Consider the following 13,166-nt stretch of genomic DNA (forward strand, 5'->3'; position numbering starts at 1 on the left):
ATAACTGGGGGGGGGGCTTCTCCATGTTCTCTGGAGTTACTGCCACCTTTGTCTTCCTCCTGTGACCTTACCTTCTTGTACCCAGCCTGCTGTCTTTTTCTTCCTTTTTCTGAATCTCCCCTTAGATATGACCAAGGTGACACCGCCTGACCTGACGTCCTTGCACACTAGTCCCCTAGGAGTACACTCACCATGATCTTGAACAGCCCCCTAAGGCTCCATCCTCTATGCTTTCCTTCAATTTGTCCTCTGGAAAAATTATCTCTCGGGATTCAGTATAACATGTACCATCATCCTCTTGGATTTGGAAAGCAGAAGAGTGGCTGTGGAGACATTGACAGAAAGAGCTATTTATAAATACTCGGAATTGCCACCAGGCCACTCGAAAAGACCAATCTTAATTCACGGATAAACAGCTCTCTAAGGTCTCGAAGTAGGACTTCCATCACGGCTCATTTTTTTTTTTTTTGTAACAAGAGGAAAATTACAGAGTGGGAAACTTGTACAACCTCAAGGGATATTACATGCAAATCAGTTTGCCTACATTACTTACTACAGTATTTGAGGGTCACCGTAGTCATCATTTAGCTGAATGTTTCCATCACTGTCCTGGAGTTGTGGAGGTAGAAGAATGTCCTCATGATGTTCATCATGAAGGTTCTCCTTAATACAACTTTCTTGGGAAGAACTCACATCTCCCCCGTTTTCTTGGAGAGGGATTTTCTCATCATTTTGTTCTGGAATATGAGAAAAAAACGTGCAAGTGTAAGCACACGTTGATTAGCTACACTCATCACAGTTTCAAAAAATAATTTAAAACAAAGAAACAACAAACTAACTTCAAAGTCAGTAGAATGAAACTTTAAAGAATAAAGCACAAATAAAAACAAAAATATAAAAAGTAATGCAGAAGATCAATTTAAATACACTTTGTGGGATTCCTAATGGTGAAAGCAGGGCCTGTCCCTACCACTTGGACTGGCTTTTGGGAACATATTTCCTATACTGCTTTACCTCATCCAACCTTAATACAAGGGGAGGAGCTTAATCATACCTCAACTTGATATGCCATGCTTTGTTGACATCCATGGGAGGCCTGCCTTTTCTGAACAGAGAAGGAGGAGTGGGTTGGAGGAGGTTACAGGGGAGGTGAGGGAAGGAACAGGAAGAGATAAGGTTGGTTAAACTGTGGTTGATATGTTATTAAATGAAAAAATAATAATAAACAAATAAAATAAAAGAAGGTATACATGATAAAAAAGAGGATCAATTTTAAAAGAGCTGGGTTTTGAAAAGGATAAAGCTGATGAATATTTAGCTAGACTAACAAAGACAAAGACCTAAGAACTGACAAACAACTAGCTAAAGAAATAGCTGAAAAAGGATACAATAGAAATGAAATGAATCTAAGGGAATACTATGAATGATTATATACCCCCAAAAGGAAAACCTAAAAGAAGTGGATCCACTCCTCTGTTTCCCTTCAATAAAAAAGTAGGCATTCCAGAGATGTCAACAAACATGCTAAAACAATTTACAATAAGACTAAGTGGTGGTGGCACATGCCTTTAATCCCAGCACTTGGGAGGCAGAGGCAGATCTCTGTGAATTTGAGACCAGCCTGGTCTACAAAGTGAGTTCCAGGACAGCCAGGGCTGTTACAAAGAAACTTTGTCTTGAAAACCAAAACCAACCAACCAACCAAACAAACAAACAAACGAAAAACAAAAACAAAAAAACCAAGCCATGCAAATTGCTCTTGTTCCCATCCCCAACAACTCTCAGTCATGATCAGGTTTGGGAAGGGCAGAGGGGGAAAAGTACTGAGAGTCTACTAGAAAAGGGGACAGGGCATTTCACAGCCTAGTAATCACAATAACCTGGCACAAGAGAATCTCCCAGGAATCTACAAGGAAGACCCCAGCTTAAACTCCTAGCAAAAGAAGATATGTAGCCTGAACTGGCCATCTCCTGTGACTAGACTGGGGCCTGGATCAGTTGTCATCAGTGAGGCTTCATCCAGCAACAAAAGGAAACAGATACAGATGCACAGTCAAATATTAGGCAGATTCGAGAAAAGCTACTGAAGAGGAGGAGAAAATGTAAGAGACAGAGGGTTAAAGGACACCTTAAGAAAACTCACAGAATCAACAAACCTGGGCTCATGGGACTTACAGGGACTGAACTGACAACCAGGGAGCCTGCATGCAGCTGACCTAGACATTCTGCATATGTGTGACAGTTGTATAGTTTGGTCCTCTTGTGGGACTTCTAACAGTGGAAGCAGGAACTGTCTCTGACTCTTTTACAGGCTTTTGGAACCTTAGTCTTCATATTGGGTCGCCTTGTCCCCCAAGCCTTAAAATAAGGGGAGGTGCTCAGCCTTACTGTAACTTGATATGCCATGTTTTGTTGATACACATGGGAGACCTGCCCTTTCCTAAACAGAAAGGAAGCAGGAGGGGATTGGGGTCTGGGAACAGATGGTGGACTGGGAAGACTTGGGGGGGGGGGGGGTGGAACTGTGTCCAGAATGCAAAATAAGTAAATAAATGAAATTGTTTTTTTAAAAGCCACATAGAAAACTACTATTTTAAAGCTAATTAAAAATAAATTTTTTGAAAGTATTTGAACAGAGATACCCTGCATATATATACAAATAATGCTACTTCTAGAAGTCATGGGCTGTTAAACAAAAGCTCCAGGAGCTGGAAAAATGGATAAGAAATCTCTTGTAGAAGACCTCAGGTCACTTCCCAGCAGCTGCCTTAGGAAGCTCACAAATGCCTGCAAATCCAGCTCCAGAGGAACCTGATGCCTCTGTCCTCAAGAGGTATCTGCACTCGTTTGTACACACACACACACACACACACACACACACACACCCTTTAGTGTCAGATATCTGGTACCTCACTATGAGTTGCGGATCTAAGAAGTCCCATAGGTTTCCCGAAAAACACACCCAATTGCTATTGCTCTCAGTTATGCACCAGAACTAGAAATTAAGCCCCTACTGCTAAAGACATTCAATACTTTGATATTTTGGTTCCAGAACCTAAAGGAATCAAACTGGCACTGAGTGGAAAGCTTCCTACATGCTAGCCACCTTTCTTAATGCCAAAGGGAGTGTTTCATTCTACAGGAGAAAGAAAAGTCATTGATGGTTTTATGCAGCTGCGAGCCCTGTAATCTACATTATTGGCATGTTAGGAAATATTTACCTAATGCTGCAATAGCATAATGACAGTTACTTAGGGCATGAACTACCTTGATTGTATTTGAAGCCTGTTTCACAGGAAGGAATCCATGCCTGGTATTATAATACTGGTCAATACTCTGTGGTTAGGAAAGCCATGGGTGCAAGGGTGGAAATTTATGCTGCTCTCTTGCTGAATAAACATTATCAAGCTGGTTTCTAAATATTTATGGATTGTATTTGTTTGGTTTGTGTAACATGAAGAGGTCGGGCCTGCTTGTTTGTGGGTTTTTCTGTCCTCCCACCAGGTCCCCACAATTATTTAGTCCCAGAGAAAATCACCCACACAGGACTCCGTAAGTTATAATGTTGATTGGCCCATTAGGTCAGGCTTCTTACTGGCTAACTCTCACATCTTGATTAACCCATTTTTCTGATCTATTTTAGCCATATGGCTCTGTACCTTTTGCAGTGGGGCAGCTCACATCCTGCTGCTTCGGTGATCTGGGCAGGAGAGAGAGCAATCAACTTCCTCCTTCCCAGAATTCTCCTGCTCTCCTTGCATCACTTCCACTTCCTGTCTGGTTTGCCCACCTACACCTCCTGCCTGGCCAATCAACGTTTATTTAAAACATGATTAACAGAATACAGACAATTCTCCCGCACCAGATTTGATTTGGTTTGGCCTGGAACTTGATATGTAGACTTGGCCTGGCAGCAAACTCACAGACCTGTGCCTGCCTCTGCTTCCAGACTGCTGGAATTAAAGGCATAAACCAACCACATCTGCCCTAAATATTTACATTTATATCTATACATTAGTGCTCCTCTCATCCTTCTGTTCAGTCGGGCAGTGGTGGCGCACACCTTTAGTCCAAGTACTCAGGAGGCAAAGGCAGGCAGATTTCTGAGAGTTCAAGACCAGCATTGTCGACAAAGCGAGTTCCCGTACAGCCAGAGCTACATACAAAGTGACCCTGTCTCTAACAAACAATCAGACAAATAGATAGATAAATAAATAAATAAAGGTCAGAAGAAAGCTTCTGTTTGCAGTGGATGACAACGAAGAGATGTGTAGATGTGTAACTGGTCAAAGATCTGAAAATAACTGCCTGTTGGTTGCTCATCTCCAAATACAACATCTCCAGTTCCTTTCCAAGGTTCAGATAACATTGCAAAACATGGGGTGAAAAGAAAATAGAAGCTGGGTGTAGGATAAATGCTGTGAAATGCTGTCTATCTTCTGGAAGTGATACGGCTGTTCCACCTATGAACCGACAGTAGCTGTATTTTCAAACTGAAGAAGGATGGCACAAGACGAGACCAATAAACATTTCACAATGAGTAGATTAGAGGGATATGAAGTACTATAGGCATCTGAAAAATTCATGGTTTCTGGGGGATGAGGAGCCATTATATTTGATATTATAGTCATTGCTAATTTGTCCATAGTATGGTTTACAGCCTCACAACTATGCTCATGCAAGCAACATTAATTATATTTACTAGGTCACAAACAAATAAACAAACAACAAACCCCAAAATAACAACAATAAAATACTTGAAAGTAGGATTGAGAACTTGCTGGAAAGAAAATGTATAGCACAAGTGAGGGGTGATAAGAGAAGGCAATAGGGGGTAAAAATTCAAATATGTTATATATTTGTATGGATTTGTCAAAAAATAAAAAAACTGACAATCTTGTCTACTTCCAATATCCAGGAGGATAACTATATGTTTTTCTTTGGGTTCACCTTCTTATTTAGCTTCTTTAGGATCATGAATAGTAGGCTCAATGTCCTTTATTTATGGCTAGAATCCACTTATGAGTGAGTTCATACTATATTCATCTTTTTGGGTCTGGGTTACCTCACTCAGGATAGTGTTTTCTATTTCTATCCATGTGCATGGAAATTCAAGATGTCATTGTTTTTTACTGCTGAGTAGTACTCTAATGTGTATATATTCCACACTTTCTTTATCCATTCTTCCATTGAGGGGCATCTAGGTTGTTTCCAGGTTCCGGCTATTACAAATAATGCTACTGTGGACATAGTTGAACAAATGCTTTTGTAGTATGATAGGGCATCTCTTTGGTATATTCCCAAGAGTGGTATTGCTGGATCCTGGGGTAGGTTGATCCCGAATTTACTGAGAAACCGCCACACTGATTTCCAAAGTGGTTGCACAAGTTTGCATTCCCACCAGCAATGGATGAGTGTTCCCCTTACTCCACATCCTCTCCAGCAAAGGCTATCATTGGTGTTTTTGATTTTAACCATTCTGACAGGTGTAAGATGGTATCTCAAAGTTGTTTCGATTTACATTTCCCTGATCGCTAAGGAGGTTGAGCATGACCTTAAGTGTCTTTTGGCCATTTGAACTTCTTCTGTTGAGAATTCTCTGTTCAGTTCAGTGCCCCATTTTTTAATTGTGTTAATTAGCATTTTAAAGTCTAGTTTCATGAGTTCTTTATATATTTTGGAGATCAGACCTTTGTCTGATGCGGGGTTGATTTCCCAGTTGTCCAAGGAGATGTCCCCAGCTTGTTCCTTAGGCAGCTGAGGAGAGGGCACCTGAACTGGCCCTATCCTATAGCCACACTGATGAATATCTTGCATATCATCATAGAACCTTCATCTAGCAATGGATGGAGATAGAGACAGAGACCCACATTGGAGCACTGGACTGAGCTCCCAAGGTCCAAATGAGGACCAAAAGGAGGGAGAACATGAGCAAGGAAGTCAGGACCGCGAGGGGTGTGCCCACCCACGGAGACGGTGGGGCTGATCTAATGGGAGCTCACCAAGGCCAGCTGGACTGGGACTGATGGACCATGTGATCAACCTGGACTCTGAACATGGCTGACAATGAGGGCTGACTGAGAAGCCAAGGAAAATGGCACTGGGTTTTGATTCTACTGCATGTACTGGCTTTGTGGGAGCCTAGTCTGTTTGGAAGCTCACCTTCCTAGACCTGGATGGAGGGGGGGAGGACTTTGGACTTCCCACAGGGCAAGGAACCCTGACTGCTCTTTGGATTGGAGAGGGAGGGGGAGGGACATGGGAGGAGGGGAGGAGGTGGAAATTTTTAATAAAAAAAAGAATAAAAAAAACTTCATCGAACTTAAACAAAAACAGACATCAATACCATTGAAATAGAATAGATAATACAGGTATAAACTCTTTGAGATACACAAAATCCTATTTTTTGACTGTTAAAAAACTGTTAAACAGCCTTATCCATCAGAGAAGTGCAACTCAAAAGAACTCTGAGATTCCATTTTATACCTGTGGGAATGGTCAAGATCAAAAACACTGATGACACCTTATGCGATAGAGGATTTTGTGTAAAGGGAACACTCCTGCATTGCTGGTTGGAGTGCAAGCTGGAACAGCCCCTTTAGATATCAGTATGACAATATCTCAGCAAGTTAGGAAACAACCTTCCACAATACCCAACAATTCCTCTTTTGGGTATATACCCAAAGGCTGCTCAATCGTACCACAAGGACATGTGCTCAACTATGTTCATAGCAGCATTGTTTGTCATAGCCAGAATTGGAAACAACCTAAATGCCCCCCGACTAAAGAATGGATAAAGAAAATGTGGTACATTTACACAATGGAGTACTACACAGCATAAAAAAACAAAACAAACAAACAAACAAAAAGACATCTTGAAATTTGCAGGCAAATGGATGATGATAGAAAGCATCATTTTGAGTGAGGTAACCCAGACCCAGAAAGACAATTATCACATGTATTAACTCATAAGTGGTTTTTAAACACAAAGCAAGGAAAACCAGCCTAAAATTCACAAAACCAGAGAACCTAGACAACAATGAGGACCCTAAGAGAGACTTACATGGATCTAATCTACACGGGAAGTAGTAAAAGACAAGATTTCCTGAGTAATTTGGGAACATGGGGACATTGGGAGAGGGCTGAAGGGGAGGGGAGAGGCAGGGAGGGGAGCATAGAAAAATGTATAGCTCAATAAAATCAATTTTAAAAAAAAGAAAAATGAAGTCATTTCAAATGATCTACCACTTGAAAGACAAAAAGTATAGGTATTCTGGATGAGACCATCTATTACTTCAAGACAAATATGAAATTAAAAATGAAGCCTATAGGAATCATATTTATATTACTCTTTGCATTTATAAATGTTAAGAGCAGCTTCAAAAGTGAAATTCCAAAATTGAAGCGGGAAAAGACATATACATACCAAGAACTACCAATTTTCCCATTCTGAGAGAGCCTGGTTTTGTACTTAAAGCAATTTACACCAAACCTACAAACAAAAAAAATGAAGTGATGCAAGCCTACACACATCAGCTTGGCCAAAAGACTGTACTGAGAACTTTTTAAAAGGTTTTTGACACTTAAAATACTAAGCCCAGCAAATGTTAGACTTGCTTAGTGAAGAGATAGTCTGGTCCTTGGTCTTTATTTTATAAAGTTTTATATGGAATGATGATAGACACTTAAAAGAAGTCCCACACTAGCTCAGAACTGAGAATAATAGAAGGTTATTTATTTAGGGGTAGACTCACAAATCACAATCCTCTGCTGGAATGGGGAACAGCAATCAAATCCTGCAGCAGGAAAAGAGGACAGATGTGTGCTTTATGTGTACTTTAAGTAGTAAAAGAGACCATGCCCAAGTGGGCTGGTATCTTAAAGGCTGAAGAAGCGAAATGTGCTCCTGCAACAATGGAAATAGAGAAATAAAGCTGAAAAGCTCTTCATCAAGAATTCTGGTAAAGGTGAGGGTTATGACTAATGCAACTCACAAGAATGATCAAAATCTATAAGTTAAATGGATACAAACTTGTGCTTATATTATTCATAAATAGATTGTCATAGATAGAATTTCTGTTTACAAATGAATACTCTCATTGAAGGAAAATAATTCAATAATTCAATAATCAAACATGGGGTTAGAGAAATGTAGGCTAAAGAGGAAAAAAAAAACAAAAAATAAACGTGGAAACCCTGAACTCCTGTCTTGTTTTATCTATTCTCTCAGAAAAATCCTACAATTTTTTTTAAAAGTTCTGTCTCTTCAGGAAAAAAAAATGAATGTTTAAGTCAAGAGATCATTAAACAAACCATTTAACCATTTAAAAGCATAAAGTAATTTTACAGATTATTTGGAGAAAGGAAAAAGTTGAAAATGTGAACTTTAAAAGCACCCCTTCTCTCTCTCTCTCTCTCTCTCTCTCTCTCTCTCTCTCTCTCTCTCTCTCTCTCTCTGTGTGTGTGTGTGTGTGTGTGTGTGTGTGTATGCACATGACATGGTGTGTGAAGAACAAACATAAGTTTGTTATCTCTTTCTACCATGAGGATTCCAGGAATCCAACTCAGGTCCTCAGCTTAGGGCAAGTGCCTTTATCCTTTATCTCCAGTGCCAGTGTGAAATGTGTAAGCAAAAGGAAGAACTGAGATTCTAGAAACAGGAAAAGTGAACTATTATGGAAGTGTGTCACCTTACTAAAGTGAATATTTGTGATCACTTTTAGAAAAGAGTGTGCATGCTTCTGGGGGTCCATATGGATCCACCAATAATAAGCTGTGATTCATAGATTTCACATTTAGATAAGATAGGTGTCTCAGATGTACAACTCAAATGATGATATAATTTAGAGTGCCTTTTAAGAAACATGATGAGATAGAACTGAGCTGAGAACATTAATAATTCTGGCCAAGAAAATTAATTAAGATATTGCTTCCATGGTTATATCTTTTGATTGGCCAATGGAGTTAAATCAACCTGAAGAAGGGTACCCCTAGTACATAGTACAGCAAGGTTAAACGCACAAGAGTCATGGTCCATGGGATTTGATCTATATAGCCTCTAATGTGTTGTATTTATGAAGATTTGCTTACAATAGTTTTCACTTAATTTTATACTTTCTTGCTAATTTACAACAATATAATGATATTAGAATTTGTAATAGGTGAATATACAAATATAATATGTATTGTTTCATAATAGGCTAATAAGAATCAAAAGATATTCAGTCCCTTTATTATCATAATACTATTTTAGCACTACTTGGAATTGCCTTATTTCTTTCTTTGTAACATTAGAAAATGCTTTAAATTCAGAATATAATCTTTGAATGTCTCTAATGCAGCAAGAGGACATGAAGTATACATAAAGAACATTATTATACAGTATTACATAGAGTTTTTCATGAGAATGTTTTAATACAAACTACCACTATAACTTAAAAGTAAAATATTCTTGGAGATGTAAGTTAATTTTTGAGAACTAATTTTAATATGAATAAAAATACAAATTTTCTAACGCATTTAAGTGAGAACATAAATACAAAACAACAGAAAGCCATATAACAATATAAAAGCCTGCAAGTGGATATCCTTTCTTATGTAAGTAGCTCTTCAGCCAGTTCTTCATATCTTGAACTTGAAAAGTAAAATCCTGACCTCACTCATTCTTTTGTGCACCCTCCCCACTTTTCTGATATTCTTAAATCAATCTTGTCTGTTCACTGGACTCAGAAATAGTGAAGTCAAGCTTTTCTATAATTGTTGGAAGACATTGGTAAGGAAAGAAAGATTGTAACAACAGAGACATGGAAATACTAGTTCCAAATATTTGATTTGATTTTCTTGTTCTATTCTGCCTATAATATGAGGTTACTATTGTAGTATGAGTTTGCTGATGTATCATGAGGTTACTGTTGGTACCACGTGCTTGTGTCCTTGATTCTAGTTGTACAGCAATTCTCATATATACACTTCTGTAATTAAGCAATTCTCATATATACACTTCTGTAATGATAAGAGGGCATATATAAGGGGCAACTGATCTATGCCAGGGCTCTTATAAAATCCTCACCGTATGCCCCAGTAATTCAAATCATAGATATACATTTCTGTGAAGATAAAGAACATAAGACACCTAAGACTTTTAGCTCCAACAAGTAATTTTTTTATATACAAAATCAGAGTTGCATTAGTTTATTTTACTTCTATTACACATCCAATGTCCACCTTTATTGATCTTTACAGAGCAAAATGATGCACTGGCTATTTGCAATCAATATATTGAACTGAGTACAGCAAATGACTTCAATATCTGTGTTGAATTGTCTTCTATAAATTGTATGCTCAATACATTCTTGAAACTATAATGGGTATAACATTATATTGTAAAATTTGTGCTTACTTCATCTCTGGTAATATTAACTACATAATTACTTAAAGCTATAAACAAAATACTTAAAAACATCCTTTTCTGACCAAATTTTCTAGGAAATTAAACTAATTTTCATTCCCTTTAGCAATGGTGTGGATGACATTTCCCAAATCATTTTGATATCTCTGGCATAACCTAAGAACAAAACAAAAAACATGGAAAAGAAATATGGAAAGTAATGCTTTGCTTTATATCTTAGATGGGTGTATTTTTATCAGCAACTCTTGTTTCTGTCTATTGTTTGATAACTAAGGTATAAATCAACAGAAATAAAATATTACTAAATAATTATTCTTATGAACTTTGTGTTTAGCGATATAACAGCCAGTGAAAATTAGCAAATAGAAACAGCAATGTGTTTATACCATGATGATAAATTTTGATTATCCTGATTTTTTTAAAACAAAAAGTTTATCTTACAACATTTTTGTTATTTTTGTATATTTGTTTATGTATATTTAGTATTATATATTAGTATCATATTGAATTAAGAATGTTACTTTAGGTAAATTGTGACTTTCCCCCTTTTTATTGAAAATAGATTTTTCTCTCATTCAATATCTCCTGATTACAGCTTCCCCTCTCTCTCTCCCTCCCAGTTTCTCCCCACCTCCCCTCCCATCTGGTTCTACTCTCTGTCTGTCTCTCATTAGATAAAAAACAGACTTCTAAGAGATAACAACAAAACACATCAAAATAAAATATAATAAGATAAAACAAAAACCATCATATCAAAGTTGGACATGGCAAAACAGAACTCAAGAGAAGACCCAAGAAACATATATTCATTTGTTTGTACTCACGAATCCCACAAAAACACTAAACTGGAAGCCATAACAAATCCAAAGCCTGCTGCTTTAGTCTCTGTGACAATTTCATACAGTATATTTTGATTGTATTTTTTGCCCTCCTCTAACTTCACCCAGATTCTCCTCTACTTCCCTACCCACCTAACTTTGTGTTTTTTTCCTCTTACATACAATACACACACCAAACAGACAAACAAGCAAAAACATAGACTTGGATTTGTGTTGGTCAACTACTGCAGAGCATGGCATCTGTGCTGGAGAGTGGTTGAAATATGCAGAGACACTCCACTGAAGAAAATGGATTTTTCTCTCCCCCAGAAGCTATCAGTTGAGAAAAGCTTCTTGACTGGGGTGGAATTTTGTGTTCACTGGCCCTCCTCCATGCTGGGACTTGGCCTGAGTCCACCTTGTACAGGTCTTGGCCATGGTGTCATGTCTCTGTGATTTCCAGTTGTGTCTGGAAAATGTTGTTTTCTTTGAAGCCATGTGCCACCTCTGTTGTTACAATCTTTCTGTGTTCTCTTCCACATTTAACTCTGAGCCTGGCTGGGAGGAGTGTGATGCAGACATCCCATTAGGGCTAAGTACTCCAAAGTCTCTTACTCCCTATACATTATCCAGTTGTGGGTCTCTGGATAATATTCATTATCATATACTGCAAGAAGAAGCTTCTCTGGTGAGGGCTAAGCAATGTATTGATGATCTATGGGTATAGGAATATGTCATTAGGAGTTGTTTCATTGCTACATTCATTTAGTAGAATAATAGTGGTAACCTTTCCACTAGGGTCCATGACCTATCTAGGCTCAGGTTCTTGGCTGCTTCAGTGGTGGCAGATATGGATTCCATCTCATGAAGTAGGGCTTAAATCTAATCAAGAGTGATTGGTTACTCCCTCAACATTCATACCACTGTTGTACTAGTGGGCATACCTTGCAGACAGACCATTTTTGTGGACTGCAGGGTTCATAGTTGGGTGAGACTGATAATGACTTTTCTCCTCTAATAGCACCTTCTGTAACTGTAAACAGTAGCCAGTGGAGATAAAGCTTCCAGCTGAGTACCAGCTAGATTTCTCCATGCCTATGGCATAAGTATATATATGGTACCACCAAAATAAGGTCTTGCCACCAAATTGTAGAGGGTAACCAATAGCATTGGCAATTGCCTATAATGTTTGGTGGGAGTCTATGGGACCCCTTTAGCCAATGAATCAAAATATATAACCCATTTCTGGTAATGGAACTTATACTTGGTAGCATATGATAGATATATAATAGGTATAGTAATATATTGTATTTTCCCTTTCTCTCCCTCCTGGTCATTCGCTTGCTACCAAACGTGGTTATCCTAAATAAAACACACCTACCTAAAGTTTAAATGCTAACACCCACACATTAAGAAAACATTCACTGTTTGTCTTTAGGGTCTGGGTTACCTTACTACCTCACTCAGGATGATTATTTCTTGCTTCATCCATTGACTTGAAAATTTCACAACTTCATTTCTCTTAACAGTTGAATAATATTTCATTCTGTAAATGGACCACTTTTTCACTATTCATTCATCAGTTGATGGGCATCTAGGTTGTTGCCACTTTCTGTGAAATAGAGCAGCAATGAATATGGATGAGCAAATCTCTAGGTAGTAAAATGCTGAATCCTTTGGGCATATACACACAAGAGTAACATAACTGGATCTTGTGGTAAATCTATTTTCAGCTTTTGGAGAAACTTTCACACTGTTTTCTGTAGTGACTGTACTCCCACCAGCAAAGAATGAGTATTCCCCTAACCTCACATCCTTGCCAACAGGGGTTGTCTTCTGGTTTATTCATCTCTGCTATTCTAATGGGTCTAAGGTGAAATCTCAAGGTGGGTTTAATATGCATTTCCCTGATGGCTAAAGATAGCGAGTACTTTCTAAAG

The 13,166-nt window shown here is 38.3% G+C and overlaps 1 protein-coding gene across 1 annotated transcript in view; it reads right to left on the reverse strand.

Moving 5' to 3' along the window:
* Positions 1 to 728, reverse strand: part of LOC146889194 (uncharacterized) — a 45,506-nt gene extending 44,778 nt beyond the window's left edge. The window contains exons 1-2 of the mRNA XM_087902761.1: positions 554 to 728; positions 192 to 323 (exon numbers count right to left, since the gene is read on the reverse strand). The gene's annotated coding sequence lies outside the window, so the exon portion shown is untranslated. The remainder of the gene's footprint in view (positions 1 to 191; positions 324 to 553) is intronic.
* Between the last annotated feature and the right edge of the window lie 12,438 nt (positions 729 to 13,166).

This window comes from Myodes glareolus, chromosome X, assembly GCF_982192425.1.
Source record: "Myodes glareolus chromosome X, mMyoGla1.1, whole genome shotgun sequence".
NCBI classification, from domain to species: Eukaryota; Metazoa; Chordata; class Mammalia; order Rodentia; family Cricetidae; genus Myodes; species Myodes glareolus.